Source organism: Rutidosis leptorrhynchoides, chromosome 4 (assembly GCF_046630445.1).
Source record: "Rutidosis leptorrhynchoides isolate AG116_Rl617_1_P2 chromosome 4, CSIRO_AGI_Rlap_v1, whole genome shotgun sequence".
NCBI classification, from domain to species: domain Eukaryota; kingdom Viridiplantae; phylum Streptophyta; class Magnoliopsida; order Asterales; family Asteraceae; genus Rutidosis; species Rutidosis leptorrhynchoides.
The window spans coordinates 618450994-618466871 of record NC_092336.1 but is presented as its reverse complement, the minus strand read 5'-3'; the positions used below and the strand labels follow the sequence as shown (position 1 = coordinate 618466871).

The 15878-nt window shown below is 34.2% G+C and overlaps 1 pseudogene; it reads right to left on the bottom strand.

Moving 5' to 3' along the window:
* Positions 1 to 9065: 9065 nt before the first annotated feature.
* Positions 9066 to 9638, bottom strand: LOC139843060 (DNA-directed RNA polymerase subunit alpha-like; annotated as a pseudogene).
* Positions 9639 to 15878: the final 6240 nt, after the last annotated feature.

Genomic DNA, 15878 nt, shown 5'->3' with positions numbered 1-15878 from the left:
CATAAAATTATAAAAATATGAGTAATCATTCATGACTTATTTACATGAAAACAAAATTACATATCCTTTATATCTAATCCATACACCAATGACCAAAAATACCTACAAACACTTTCATTCTTCAATTTTCTTCATCTAATTAATCTCTCTCAAGTTCTATCTTCAAGTTCTAAGTGTTCTTCATAAATTCTACAAGTTCTAGTTACATAAAATCAAGAATACTTTCAAGTTTGCTAGCTCACTTCCAATCTTGTAAGGTGATCATCCAACCTCAAGAAATCTTTGTTTCTTACAGTAGGTTATCATTCTAATACAAGTTAATAATCATATTCAAACTTTGGTTCAATTTCTATAACTATAACAATCTTATTTCAAGTGATGATCTTACTTGAACTTGTTTTCGTGTCATGATTCTTCTTCAAGAACTTCGAGCCATCCAAGGATCCGTTGAAGCTAGATCCATTTTTCTATTTTCCAGTAGGTTTATCCAAGGAATTTAAGGTAGTAATGATGTTCATAACATCATTCGATTCATACATATAAAGCTATCTTATTCGAAGGTTTAAACTTGTAATCACTAGAACATAGTTTAGTTAATTCTAAACTTGTTCGCAAACAAAAGTTAATCCTTCTAACTTGACTTTTAAAATCAACTAAAAACATGTTCTATATCTATATGATATGCTAACTTAATGATTTAAAACCTAGAAACACGAAAAACACCGTAAAACCGGATTTACGCCGTCGTAGTAACACCGCGGGCTGTTTTGGGTTAGTTAATTAAAAACTATGATAAACTTTGATTTAAAAGTTGTTATTCTGAGAAAATGATTTTTATTATGAACATAAAACTATATCCAAAAATTATGGTTAAACTCAAAGTGGAAGTATGTTTTCTAAAATGGTCATCTAGACGTCGTTCTTTCGACTGAAATGACTACCTTTACAAAAACGACTTGTAACTTATTTTTCCGACTATAAACCTATACTTTTTCTGTTTAGATTCATAAAATAGAGTTCAATATGAAACCATAGCAATTTGATTCACTCAAAACGGATTTAAAATGAAGAAGTTATGGGTAAAACAAGATTGGATAATTTTTCTCATTTTAGCTACGTGAAAATTGGTAACAAATCTATTCCAACCATAACTTAATCAACTTGTATTGTATATTATGTAATCTTGAGATACCATAGACACGTATACAATGTTTCGAACTATCATGTCGACACATCTATATATATTTCGGAACAACCATAGACACTCTATATGTGAATGTTGGAGTTAGCTATACAGGGTTGAGGTTGATTCCAAAATATATATAGTTTGAGTTGTGATCAATACTGAGATACGTATACACTGGGTCGTGGATTGATTCAAGATAATATTTATCGATTTATTTCTGTACATCTAACTGTGGACAACTAGTTGTAGGTTACTAACGAGGACAGCTGACTTAATAAACTTAAAACATCAAAATATATTAAAAGTGTTGTAAATATATTTTGAACATACTTTGATATATATGTATATATTGTTATAGGTTCGTGAATCAACCAGTGGCCAAGTCTTACTTCCCGACAAAGTAAAAATCTGTGAAAGTGAGTTATAGTCCCACTTTTAAAATCTAATATTTTTGGGATGAGAATACATGCAGGTTTTATAAATGATTTACAAAATAGACACAAGTACGTGAAACTACATTCTATGGTTGAATTATCGAAATCGAATATGCCCCTTTTTATTAAGTCTGGTAATCTAAGAATTAGGGAACAGACACCCTAATTGACGCGAATCCTAAAGATAGATCTATTGGGCCTAACAAACCCCATCCAAAGTACCGGATGCTTTAGTACTTCGAAATTTATATCATATCCGAAGGGTGTCCCGGAATGATGGGGATATTCTTATATATGCATCTTGTTATTGTCGGTTACCAGGTGTTCACCATATGAATGATTTTTATCTCTATGTATGGGATGTGTATTGAAATATGAAATCTTGTGGTCTATTGTTACGATTTGATATATATAGGTTAAACCTATAACTCACCAACATTTTTGTTGACGTTTAAAGCATGTTTATTCTCAGGTGAATATTAAGAGCTTCCGCTGTTGCATACTAAAATAAGGACAAGATTTGGAGTCCATGTTTGTATGATATTGTGTAAAAACTGCATTCAAGAAACTGATTTCGATGTAACATATTTGTATTGTAAACCATTATGTAATGGTCGTGTGTAAACAGGATATTTTAGATTATCATTATTTGATAATCTACGTAAAGCCTTTTAAACCTTTATTTATGAAATAAAGGTTATGGTTGGTTTTAAAAATGAATGCAGTCTTTGAAAAACGTCTCATATAGAGGTCAAAACCTCGCAACGAAATCAATTAATATGGAACGTTTTTAATCAATAAGAACGGGACATTTCAAAGACGTTGGGAAATTCGTTCACAATCCGCACATCATCAACATTCTTCTCCTCGGTTTCTAACTTCTTCACATGTGCCAGAATAGTAAAACACCCTTTCCTCATGACCTTTTATGCCTTCATGCAACTAATAAGGTTCAACTTTGGGCTACCTTACTCTCCGGATACGATCAATGGCACACCGTCTTCGTGAGGTATACGGATAATTTTCTCTCCACAAAAAAACTTCTGCTCTTACTTTGGATAACCAGTCCATACCAACTATCACATCGAAACTTTCCAACTTGATGGGTACCAAATCAATCTTAAAGTCCACACCGGCTAGGTTTATTATGCCTCCTCGACCAATTTGGTCAGCCTTCTCAAACTTCCCATTGGCTACTTTAACCAGAATACTCTCGTATAAAGGCACTAACGACCAGTCTATTTTAGAACAAAAATGTCTACATACGTAACTTCTATCGGCACTAGTATCAAATAAGACAGAAGCAAGTAGATTATTGACAGTGAATGTACCTGTGACCAAATCAGGATCCTCATGGGCATCCCTGGCGTTCATGTTGAAAACTCTCCCACGTGCTGGTTCTGCATCCTTCTTCTTGTTCGGGCACTCATTCTTGAAGTGGCCCTGTTGACCGCACTCAAAATACTTTCTTGGTCAAGTAGGGTTTGTCTTCACAGCTGGGGTGGTGATCTTGCAGTCCCTGTCAATGTGCCTGGTCCTCTTACACTTTTCACATACCATGTTGCAGTACCCTGTATGATGCTTGTAGCATCTCTTGCACTGCAGGAGACTACCCTTGTAGTTAGGGTTCGAGCTAGGGTTCGGGTTGGGGTTCCTCCAGTCATTGTTTCCCTTGAAACCCTCATGCCTCTTAGCTGGGTTCTGATCAAAGACCTTCCCTTTATTGCCTTCCCACTTACGCTTCTCATAACTAGCTCCTGATTCTGATTTCACTTTCTCTGGTTCCTTGCGAAAGATCTAGTTCATCAGGGTGTACGCCATGCGCATAGCTTCCGGGACATCTGCTGGTTTCGAAGAGGTAACATTTCCCTGAATGATCTTGGGAAGTCCCCACACGCATCGTTCCATTCGCTTAATTTCAAGGGTAACCATCGTGGGGCACATCAAAGCTAACTCTAAATACCTTCGGTTATAGCCATCAAGGTCGGTTCCCACAACCTTCAGCTCCCAAAAGTCAGCTTTCATTTTCCGAATCTACGTTCTGGGGCAGTGCTCCTCGATCATAGCCCCTTTGAATTCCTCCCACGAGGTAGCATAAGCCTCGTCGATTCCTTTAGCCTGAGCAAGCGTGTTCCACCAGGTTAAAGTGCCGTCCGACAGAGTACAGGAGGCGTACTTAGTTTTGTTCACTTCTGAACAGTTGCTCACACGGAACACAGCTTCCAACTTCTTAAACCACCTTGTCAGTCCAACTGGCCCCTCAGTACCACTGAAATTGTGGGGCTTGCAGCTCTGAAATTCCTTATAGGTGCACCTGTTATGATTGTTCTGGTTAGCGGGTGGAGGTTGGGGGTTGGCATTCGCCATAGCTACAGCTACTCGAGCAGCAATCATTTCCTCAATCTGTGCCGCTGGGGCATTTCCCTTGGGACTCTTCCGTTTGCCATTGTTCCCCTGAACAAAAGTTTTGACTCAAGTCAAAATTTAGCATTCAATAATATTATAGCATAAGGCACCCAATATGGAATCGATACAACACACAATTAATTAAGTAAAGCAACCACATACAGATACCACAAAATCATCATACAGTAGCATAAATAGAACACCATTTAAAATTTAAACAACATTAAGTTCTATTCATTAATAAGAAAGTTGCATACATCCGCATAAGGTCCGTACAACACTTGAGTAAAACATGAAACTACTATTAGAGTTACATAAGGAAATCTAATACAATAATCCTACGGTGACGGTGGGTAAACGATGTCCATCAGGTGGGACATCTGTTCCTCGAGCTCAGTTACCCAAGCACGAAGGATATGCACTTCCCTCGTCAGTTCCTCAACGACGGAGGATGCTGGTGGGGCAGGTGGTGCAGATGGTGCAGATGGTGCAGTACCAGAAGTAGATGGTGCGTAACAGGCAACCTTATGCACAAATGGATTAGCAGGATATGGCACAACCCGCTTACGGGCGCTAACCCTAACTAACTGTCCACGTGCGTCCAAGAACGATCTACCTACGTTAATCCCTGGGATAACAGTACCATCAAAATGATACCACTTATTCGGTGGGGTAGAGGGCGGCTGCACGGGCTCCTCCTCAGGGTCCTCCTCGAAATCATCCTCTTCGGAATCCTCCTCACTGGAGTCATCGGATGATGAATCGTCTGAATCATCTGAAGTTGGATCTGCCCGGTCGGTGGTCATAAGTCGATATCTGCTAGGTGGAATCGGTACAACACGTCCATCAGCAGTGCGTCTAGCCCAATGTCCATGCTCGTTACGGAAAGGACCGTCTCCATTTTCCCCAGGAATCACAGCATCACCGGAATGGTGCTGTGGCTCTGGGAGTCTAGGGCTGGGTGGTGCTGGAATCATCTTGGGATCCTCGTCTCCGTCTGAGACGTCCATCAGGTCAAGAACGAGTCCACTAGAAGGTGTATCGCCAGAGTCATCGAAGGGTAGCGGTGAATCAGCAACAATCGTAGGCGAGGCAACAGTCGTCTCTGAGTCACTCTCGAAGTCAAAGGTCATGGGCAGTATGTCTAACATCTAAACAAGGAAAAATAACTTTTTCCATGTCAGTAAGACATATAGCAAGCACGTAATCAGGCACTACAGCATCCTAGCAGTACATGACATGGTAATGAAAACAGTTTTAAACAGAAGTAACATGCAATAACAAGAATAAGTAGCAGCATGCAGTAAGTTCTCATAGCAGTAAGAGTAAGCAGTAGCATGCAGTAAGATCATACATCAGTATAAGTAAGCAGTAACATGCAGCAGTTTCTCAGAAACAGGTAAACAAGCAAGTTATATATTAGTCCTATCAGTGAATCCTACTTGCCTCTGTCAAGACTCACTAATGCAACCTAATTCCCTACAACCAATGCTCTGATACCAAATGTGACGCCCCGTACAAAACTATCATGTACGATTCGTCAACAACAGGATCTTTACAAAATCAATTACTACATGCTGTTTGAAAACTAGTTTTGCATTCATAAATAGATAGCGTTTACAAAAGATAACGTGACACAGAGGTCATTACAAAGCCATTATTTGAAAATAACATAAGTTACGAATGCAAAATAAAAGTTTCATGATTGAGACATCTCTAAGTAATGCAGCGAAAATCTAACACAGCAGGTCTATAACAGCAAGTCTATAACACCAAGACAGCAAGTCTAACAGCGAAAGCAACATCGTCTAAGCACCTAAGAAATACACGCTTAAAAGTCAACACGAATGTTGGTGAGCTATAGTTTGTAATCAGTTAAGTAATGTAGACCACGAGTTATCGTATTCAAAACAGTATGAAAAGTATATGCTTGTCCGTGGGCACCCGGTAACTAACTTAATGTAATAGTAATACCCCCTAAAAGTACACTTGGCGAGTGCGTATGTCCTCGAAATATCAAACACCCGTTAAATGCTAGCGCGACTAGCCCGAGTGGGGATGTCAAACCCTATGGATCCATATCCAATATTTGCGTTCACCGGTTCAAAACCAATGATTAAACGTTACCGTGCTAAGGGGAATGTTTATGCCATTATATAACCCACACATATGTAAAGTTTAAGTACTCGTGTCAAGTAAGTAAAACATAAAAAGCGCATGTATTCTCAGTCTCAAAAATAGTTAAGGCAAAAAGGGAAACTTTAACTCACTTTGAATAAGCAGTAAAAGTCGATACGAGGTAAGTAAGCAAGTAAGTCGGTCCGAAAGGTCGTCAACCTAAGTCAAAGGTTACTAGGTTAGTATGTTGTCCTAAAAGGTTAAAAGTAAATAAATTAAGTTTAAGCGTCATCATCGACATCATCATTATCATCATCATTCATCAATACTAAGGTAAGTTTAACAAGAATAGAGATCGAAACAAAAGGCTGACTTTGGACAGCTGTTACGAGCTCTATACAAATCAAAAAGACGCGTAGTCAGTGGATATGGCTTCGTATGTGAGTCCTATAACCACTGACCAATTTTTAGAACCTAACTAGTCTTCATTTGACCGTGACAAAGGTTTAAGTGCGAATAGGTCAGAAATTTCAGCACAACGTTACAAGGGCGCAGTGACTTTCGGAAGGCCATAAATCCTAAACCGTATATCGGATTAAGTCGAGGCCTAAACGAAAAGTCATCTAATCGAAACGAGCTAACTGAAAATCAATTTTCCAGAAGTCCAAAATCTGATCAGATTCCGAAAAACAGTAAACAAGTGCTCCGGTGGGGTTCTTGGTGCTTGATGCTCATCACAGTTCTCATCCTTGATGCTTGTAGCTTCAAGTGTACAACTCATTGATGGGTTAGCATCACCTTGACCAAGATTCAACCATCAACACACAATATTTTAAGACCAAGTAAGAATACAACTCATTTAAGAGTCTTAGATGGATGATGAACCAAGGTTACATTATATCCTTAGTCTTAACACAAATACAAGTTCTATTTACAACTAAAGCTACAAACTTTACTTCAATCAAACAAGTATGAACACAATCTTAATCAAATAAAGTAATGGAACCCTAAACTATAGAGCTTGGATCCTTTTCACACAAGTTATGAGATTACAAAGCTTGAATCTTTGGTGTTCTTGAAGATCTTGAAGCATAAAGCTTGAATCTTTAAGTTACATGAAGATTACAAGCACGTGTTTGAATCTTTATAACAAAATAACAAGATTAAAGCTAAAAGATTTAGACCTACAAAATAGGTGAAGATTCAAAGCTAGAAAGCTTGAATCTTCCATGTTCTTGAAGGATTCAAATCCATGTTTGAATCTACAAGATGTAATCAAGATCAAAAGCTAAAAAGCTAGACCATTTGATGATGATGATGATTTCGTGAAAGAGAAAGGAAGAAGAGGAAGAAAAATCAAATACTTACACTTTTTAGAGAGAGAAATACTAGAGAAAGAATTAGAGAGTAAGTATGTATAAAATGCAAATGAAAGCAAGTCTAAAATAGATGGAATAAGGCTTGTATTTATAGGTGGTGAGGTGAGGGAGGGGTGATGGTGGACGTGGGATATGGTGGGGACAAGGGGGACACCTTTTTGTTTTTTGGTTAATAGTTGTCTAAAGTTGGTGCTTATGTTAGGATCTCATGCAACATTAAGGATAATACTTGACAAAAATGCTAGTATGTTCCCTCTAATAAATGGGCATTTGTCTTACTTATTAATGGATCACTAGTTATTTATAGTTGGGCTAATAAATAGTCTACTAGCTAGTGTAGGGTGAGCTAAGGTCCAACAAGGTAGAAAGTACAACAAGACTAACTAGTGTGCTCTAGTAAATTACTAAGCGTAATTAAGCATCCAAAAACCCAAGTAATTGTTATTATAAAATAACAATTAAAATTTCGTAGTCATAATATTCCGATTACGACAAAAGTTAAACGTGTACGCAGTACGCAGTTCGTTAAAAACGTCAAGTAACACTAACGATCATATTGGCTTCCGGGGGTTAAGTTAAGTATCCTACGTACTTAATGATACGTTTTAACATATAAATGAAAGTAATCAACATCTAGGGAGTTCCCAGAATATAATATAGTTCAGTACGCACAAATACGCAGTTTCGCGAAAACACAAAGCACAAAAGCAAGTCGAAAAAGTCTGGTCATTACAAACTCCAATCCCTTTGTTATGGCGCGCTGCTCAGATATTTGTGTGTCGCTCAGATGGCCAGGAGTTGGCTATCATGGTTGTTAAAACTTCTGTTTTGAAAATATGTTGTACGGCGCGGCGCACATAATATCCTGTAAAACAAGGGTCAAATTTTCGGAAATGGGTTCGGTTCATTTCAAATAATTGCTTCTTTATAACTTATTTACAACGTAAACACGAGTACCTTAAACCTATATTGCATGAGTTACAGACTGAAAAGCCCTTTGCTCAAATATGTTAAATTACTTATGTAAGCGCGAATCATATGGATAGATCTGTTGGGTTTGACAACCCCACCCTACCTTAACTGAGGTGCATGTTACTTCGTAAACGATACACTTGGTCGATGTACACTAGTATATGGTAAAAGGAAGACTCGTAGGATAATGTGAAAGGTGCTAAGCTTCATATTTCGAGTGCTCATTATGTATATACTATTTTGCAAATGTTTATGAACAAATGAAATCTCGTGCTCTATGCATTTACTTATGAAATAAAACCTATGACTTCACTCAACCGTTGTGTTAACTTTTAGCATGATATTCTCTGGTAATTAATTTTAGCTACGCGTCCGCAACAAGAGCAAGATTTAGAGGTCAAGCATGGCATCTTTGAATTGAGCGTATAGAGTACGTCGACTAGACTTTCGCCTCTGGTAACATGCCGCGTCATGACACGTAATGACGAGGTGTTACAACATGTAACAATTATTAGCTAGTTTATAATTGAAATGTTATTAAATTAATTAAAGAGTACTAGAAAACTATCACTACAATGATAAAAACCTTTTTAAATATAATAAAAGTGCTTCATCAAGAGTTAAACTTGTATTTGTGCATATTTTGAGAAATAATTTTTTTTTCTTGTTATCATTTTCATAAGAAGAAATACTATGATTTGCATTTTGAACAGGCATGAATATTGAATTTATAGGATAACTTTCATCTTAAAAAGTATTTGTCGTTTTTATAAGATATTCGCGATTCTTCTCTATTTGTAATCTAATAATCAACACATTAGGTTCTATAAAGCAAGCTATATGATATGTATTATAGACGATTGTTGCATAAGGTAGTAAGAGGGTATATTGAGTACGTACGTATTCAGGTCCTGACACAAATAGATGCCTCATAAGTTTCATGGACATCTCTTCTTGGCGCTGCTCTTTTCATATCCATTAAAATTTTATGTATCGATTCTTAAATACCCATTATGGTATAATATTCTTGAGATATTTTCTCATATTTTGCACGTGTGATACATATCATCTGATTTCTCCAAGCAAAGCTATTCGCAATGCAGTGCCTACTTTGTCTGCTTGAAATCTCAAAAGCGGAGACAATTAGAACACGCATAAAAAGCGCTTATTCTGTTGTTGATGCAGCACACGTCCCATAAAAAATGCTAATTCTGTTGCTTTCAGAGACTTTGTTGGTAGTTTAAAATCAAAATCTAGGATTAATAAGTCAAAACACATTACGGAGGGTATATTGAAGATGTGTGCATCTGAAAAGCTAGCTTTGAAGAAGTTTCTTGAGAATCACGATAGTCGCATGACTCTTACCAAATGGGCATTGATCTAGCGGTATCAAGGTGCCCTCTGACTTTAAGATCATAAGTTCAAGTTTCGGTGTGGACATTATATATATATATATATATATATATATATATATATATATATATATATATATATATATATATATATATATATATATATATATATATATATTCGTGTAAAAAGTCGTGTTACGTGTGTACTTTTACGTTTCTAAAAAAAGTATTTGTTTCAGATCGTTATGTAAATTAAATTTAAAGTTGTCATATTCTTTCGGAATTTATATTATATAGATTTTCAAAATTCAGTTCGTAGAACATGAAAAAAGTTATATATATATATATATATATATATATATATATATATATATATATATATATATATATATATATATATATATAGTGGTAGGATCAAGAGGGAAGTAACCAATCGGGGGAAGCGGGGGGAAGCAAAAACTTTTGTTTTTCGTTTTTTGAAAAAACTTTGTTCACGAACATTATAGATGGGATGAAAATATGAACATTTAGTAGAGACACTTTGTGATAAATGTTTTTATTTTGGCGGGAAAACGCTCGAAGAAGTAATATATAACAATTATCGTGTTTTTCGAGCGTATGTTGAGGTTTTAGCTATTGGTGTTTAGATATTAGGGTTTAGATATTAGGGTTTAGAAATTTAGGGTTTAGGGTTTAGATTTAGGATTTAGATTGAGTTTTTAACACGAACGGTTTAGAGTTTAGGGTTTAGGGTTTAGGGCTTAGGGTTTAGGGTTTGGTGTTTTGGGTTTATGGAATAAACCCAAAACACCAAACCCTAAACCCTAAGCCCTAAACCCTAAACCCTAAACTCTAAATCGGACTAAATTTTACTTCACAAAACATGAAAAAAAATCGTTCATATTCTTCACGAACAATATTATCTTGAATATTATTTTTGTCGATCGTTTTTCCGTCTAAATAATAACATTCATCACGAAGTGTCTCTTCTAAATGTTCATATTTTCGTGTGATCTTGATGCCGAAAAAAAAATTCCAAAAAAACGAAGAAAAAAAAATTTGCTTCCCCCCGCTTCCCCCCGATTGATTATTTCCCCATTGATCCTGCCCCTATATATATATATATATATAGATTGATTATTTCCCCATTGATCCTGCCCCTATATATATATATATATATATATATATATATATATATATATATATATATATATTCGTGTAAAAAGTCGTGTTACGTGTGTACTTTTACGTTTCTAAACAGAAGTATTTGTTTCAGATCGTTATGTAAATTCAATTTAAAGTTGTCATATTGTTTCGGAATTTATATTATATAGATTTTCAAAATTCAGTTCGTAGGACATGAAAAAAGTTATATGTTTACGTTAGAGTAATTTTTGGTAGCTACAAATATATGTACTCCGTAAGACGTTTATTAAAAAGTAGTAACTTGTCGAATTGATAAACAATTTAATAAGTTGTGTAGTTAACTCAAGTAACAAACTCTAATAAATTTCAACAAATTTAATCTTAAAAGCATTTTATTATAAATTACTTTTTTATTATTGTGATTATACTTTTGTGTTAGAACGTGTTTGCCAGACAAAATTTTAAAAGCTTTGTGTGAAGATCCGTCCAAATTCATTTGGACGAATACATCAGTCATCGATTTCACAGTAAGGTACTGGCCTCTACATGATACGTTTTGTAAACATTGCATTCTTTTGAAAAGGCACACCATAATTGAATATCAAATTCCAAGGTTTTTGAAGTTTGATGATTTCTACATATAGACAATCACCGTAAATAATAGTTTACAATAATACATCCGTTGATAATGCAGTCAAAATAAGATACATGGTGATGATTTTGTGAATGCAACGTTTTCTCGAATAAAGCATGTATGACTCCATGCACATAGCTTGTATCACATATAAGTAAACAGCGGAAGACTTCTAGGAACCTGAGAATAAACATGCTTAAAAGTGTCAACATAAAGGTTGGTGAGTTCATAGTTTTAATGTTGCGCATAATCTGTATGTAAAGGTGGATCACAAGATTTCAGTTGTTTCTTCCAGAAACGTTTATCAAAATATTCTACAAGATTGAGCACCCTGGTAACTAAGCTTTAACGTTATAATAAGTACCCCTGTTTTAACATACATGCAACCAACATGTACAATACACGCAATCCAACGTGTACTAAACTCAAATAGTATTCGTCTGTTTTATAGTTCAGACTAGGGTTTCTATACCTGGAACAGACGGGGATGTCAAGCCCTATGGATCCATATACAACTACTCGCGCCCACCAGTTCTTATAACCAGCAGTTACTAGTTACCAAAGCTAAGGGATTTTTGGTTCAAACTCAGCGTAGAATTAAGTATGTATTTGTGTCCATTGCATATAAAATAAATTGCATGTATTCTCAGCCCAAAAATATTTAAAGCATTTAAAAAGGGATCTATAAACTCACCTTAGCAGCACATAAGGTCATTCATCGAAATGTGACCGAAACTCAGAATGCAAAATAATCGTAGATCTCAACCTAGAGAACATATGTTGGTCAATACATGTCTAACAAGCTAGGCCGGGTCATAGTGTATCACAATCCTAATGCTCGAGACTGACATTCAAAAGTTAAGAAAAGTCATCTCAAAAAGTCAACCTGACCCAATATGATCTTTAAATCTATACGTGTTTATTAACATAATATAAGTCTTGATAATTGAACGAATTTATAGTTTATCAAACTCAAAATATTATTTATTTCAGGAGCTATATTATATTTGAATTATCATGGCAATCGAACATATTTTATTATTTCACATACTTTTCCAATACATGTAAAATCAGATTATAGTGTTTATAAAGCTTTAAAATATGATAAGACAGTTAACTTTGACAATTTATCAACAAAACAAAATGTGACTTATATAGAAATTCATTTACTCGATTAGTAATATCTAAAAATCCAATTTATCAATCTCATAGAAAAGTTGTTTAAATATTAATTCACAGTTTCAAACACAATTTCAATTAAAGTTAACCATAATTCAGTTGACCATATCTTTTAATCTGTTCATCGAAATCACGCGATTTCTAAATGAAAAGTTATTATTTTTCGATAGCTTTCCAACGACATGCATATCATATACTTTATATCAGTAGCATATGTATCAAATTCGTGATTCATCATAAACTATCTAACGACAAAATTAAAGCATACAAGCATACATAAACATATATACTCGAGCACTAGACATGGATACACTATTAATATATAAAAGATAATATATGAATGCTCACGTATCAATATTGTGATTCAATATTGCAGGAAAGTACGTAGACGCAACAGAGATGATAAACACTAGGTTTGACTTGCGAATAATACTCACGAACATTACCCATAACCTCCATAGCTATAACTCATAATTTACTTAGCTCTATCCCGTTCGAAAACCAGTTTTGAAAGTGACACGCCAATGACCTCGTCGTAGTATTTTATGTATAATACTAATTAATAATACTACTAATATTTCTAATAATAATATTAGAATTAATAATAATAATAATAATAATAATAATAATAATAATAATAATAATAATAATAATAATAATAATAATAATAATAATAATAATAATATAAATATAGAGAGTAGAGAGACAGATGTGTGTGAAAAACATTCGCAGAAAACTGGAGCATTTATAGTACATTTGCTGAAACTGAACCCCATGCGATCGCATGGGCTTTCAGTGTATATGCCATGCGATCGCATGGCACCCCCTGCCAGCTCACATCTGATTTGTTTTCTAGTTTGTCGACATATTTATTAATTATATATAATATATATATTTTATATTAATTAATTATATAATATATTATATTCTCGTGCCAAGTTGACTTGTAATCTTTGCTCCGTCGACTTGTACGTTGACACTCGACTTATGTCCCGGTTCTGGTTTTTCGAACGTCGTTTCGTACGCTTAGAAAACTTGTATTTTACATTTCGTGATTCGTACCTTTATCAATAATTAGACTTATTCGCCAATAAATTATATCACTTGAAATGTAACTTATACATTTGAGTGTTTTGGTCATTTCCTTCTTTAAATCATCTTCTCGTTATTTATCAAAGTACATTTAATAATATAGTTTTAAATCAAAACGTTTTATTTTTAACTTCTCGAACATATCTAAATATCAGTCGAATTAATAAACAAGTGTTGCTATCGTTTTCTTAACTAATTGAAATCATATATATATATATATATATATATATATATATATATATATATATATATATATATATATATATATATATATATATATATATATATATATATATATTCAATATTCATAAACACGTTTTAAATACACGTCGCAAGTTATTCATACAATTAATATTCCAACTTATCATATATAATCAAATAGATATTTAAACCAATAGGTTTAATGCACAGTATCATATACTTAATACTTTATTAACGTTTTCAAGTTATAACATACACATATCTATTTACACATAATTGTTCGCGAAATCGTCTAGAACAACCGAAGGGTAATTAAATATATGAAATTAGTTCAAAAATTTTGAGATTCAGTTTTACAGACTTTGCTTATCGTGTCAGAAATATTAAACCGTATCGAGAATTTGGTTCAAATTAAGTCGAAATTTTTCGGGTCGTCACAGTACCTACCCGTTAAAGAAATTTCGTCTCAAAATTTGAGTGAGGTCGTCATGGCTAACAATAAAAATATTTTCATGACGAATATGAGTTGATAAATAGAATTTTATCACCATTCAATAATATGGATAAAATAATTCGATTACACGAAGCGTATGAGGGAAGTTATCGTAAAAGAGTGAAATGAGAAAATAAAGTTTCGTCATATCTTTTGACGTAGATAGGGTTGATTTCCGGAGTTTAGAGAAAATCTTCGTAATAAGATTTGATTCTTCGGTAATTAAGGAAATTAGGATCCGCTTTGGTTAAATGCGATAATATGTTTTGATTGCTCTGTTGGATATTTCATTATAAATTCACTCCCTTCGTTTCCTTATTTCCAAAGCTCATATCTTCTATTTGAAATGTCCCATTCTTATTGATTAAAAACGTTCCATATTTAATTGATTTCGTTGCGAGGTTTTGACCTCTATATGAGACGTTTTTCAAAGACTGCATTCATTTTTAAAACAAACCATAACTTTTATTTCATAAATAAAGGTTTAAAAAGCTTTACGTAGATTATCAAATAATGATAATCTAAAATATCCTGTTTACACACGACCATTACATAATGGTTTACAATACAAATATGTTACATTGAAATCAATTTCTTGAATGCAGTTTTTACACAATATCATACAAACATGGACTCCAAATCTTGTCCTTATTTTAGTATGCAACAGCGGAAGCTCTTAGTATTCACCTGAGAATAAACATGCTTTAAACGTCAACAAAAATGTTGGTGAGTTATAGGTTTAACCTATATATATCAAATCGTAACAATAGACCACAAGATTTCATATTTCAATACACATCCCATACATAGAGATAAAAATCATTCATATGGTGAACACCTGGTAACTGACATTAACAAGATGCATATATAAGAATATCCCCATCATTCCGGGACACCCTTCGGATATGATATAATTTCGAAGTACTAAAGCATCCGATACTTTGGATGGGGTTTGTTAGGCCCAATAGATCTATCTTTAGGATTCGCGTCAATTAGGGTGTCTGTTCCCTAATTCTTAGATTACCATACTTAATAAAAAGGGGCATATTCGATTTCGATAATTCAACCATAAAATGTAGTTTCACGTACTTGTGTCTATTTTGTAAATCATTTATAAAACCTGCATGTATTCTCATCCCAAAAATATTAGATTTTAAAAGTGGGACTATAACTCACTTTCACAGATTTTTACTTCGTCGGGAAGTAAGACTTGGCCACTGGTTGATTCACGAACCTATAACAATATATACATATATATCAAAGTATGTTCAAAATATATTTATAAC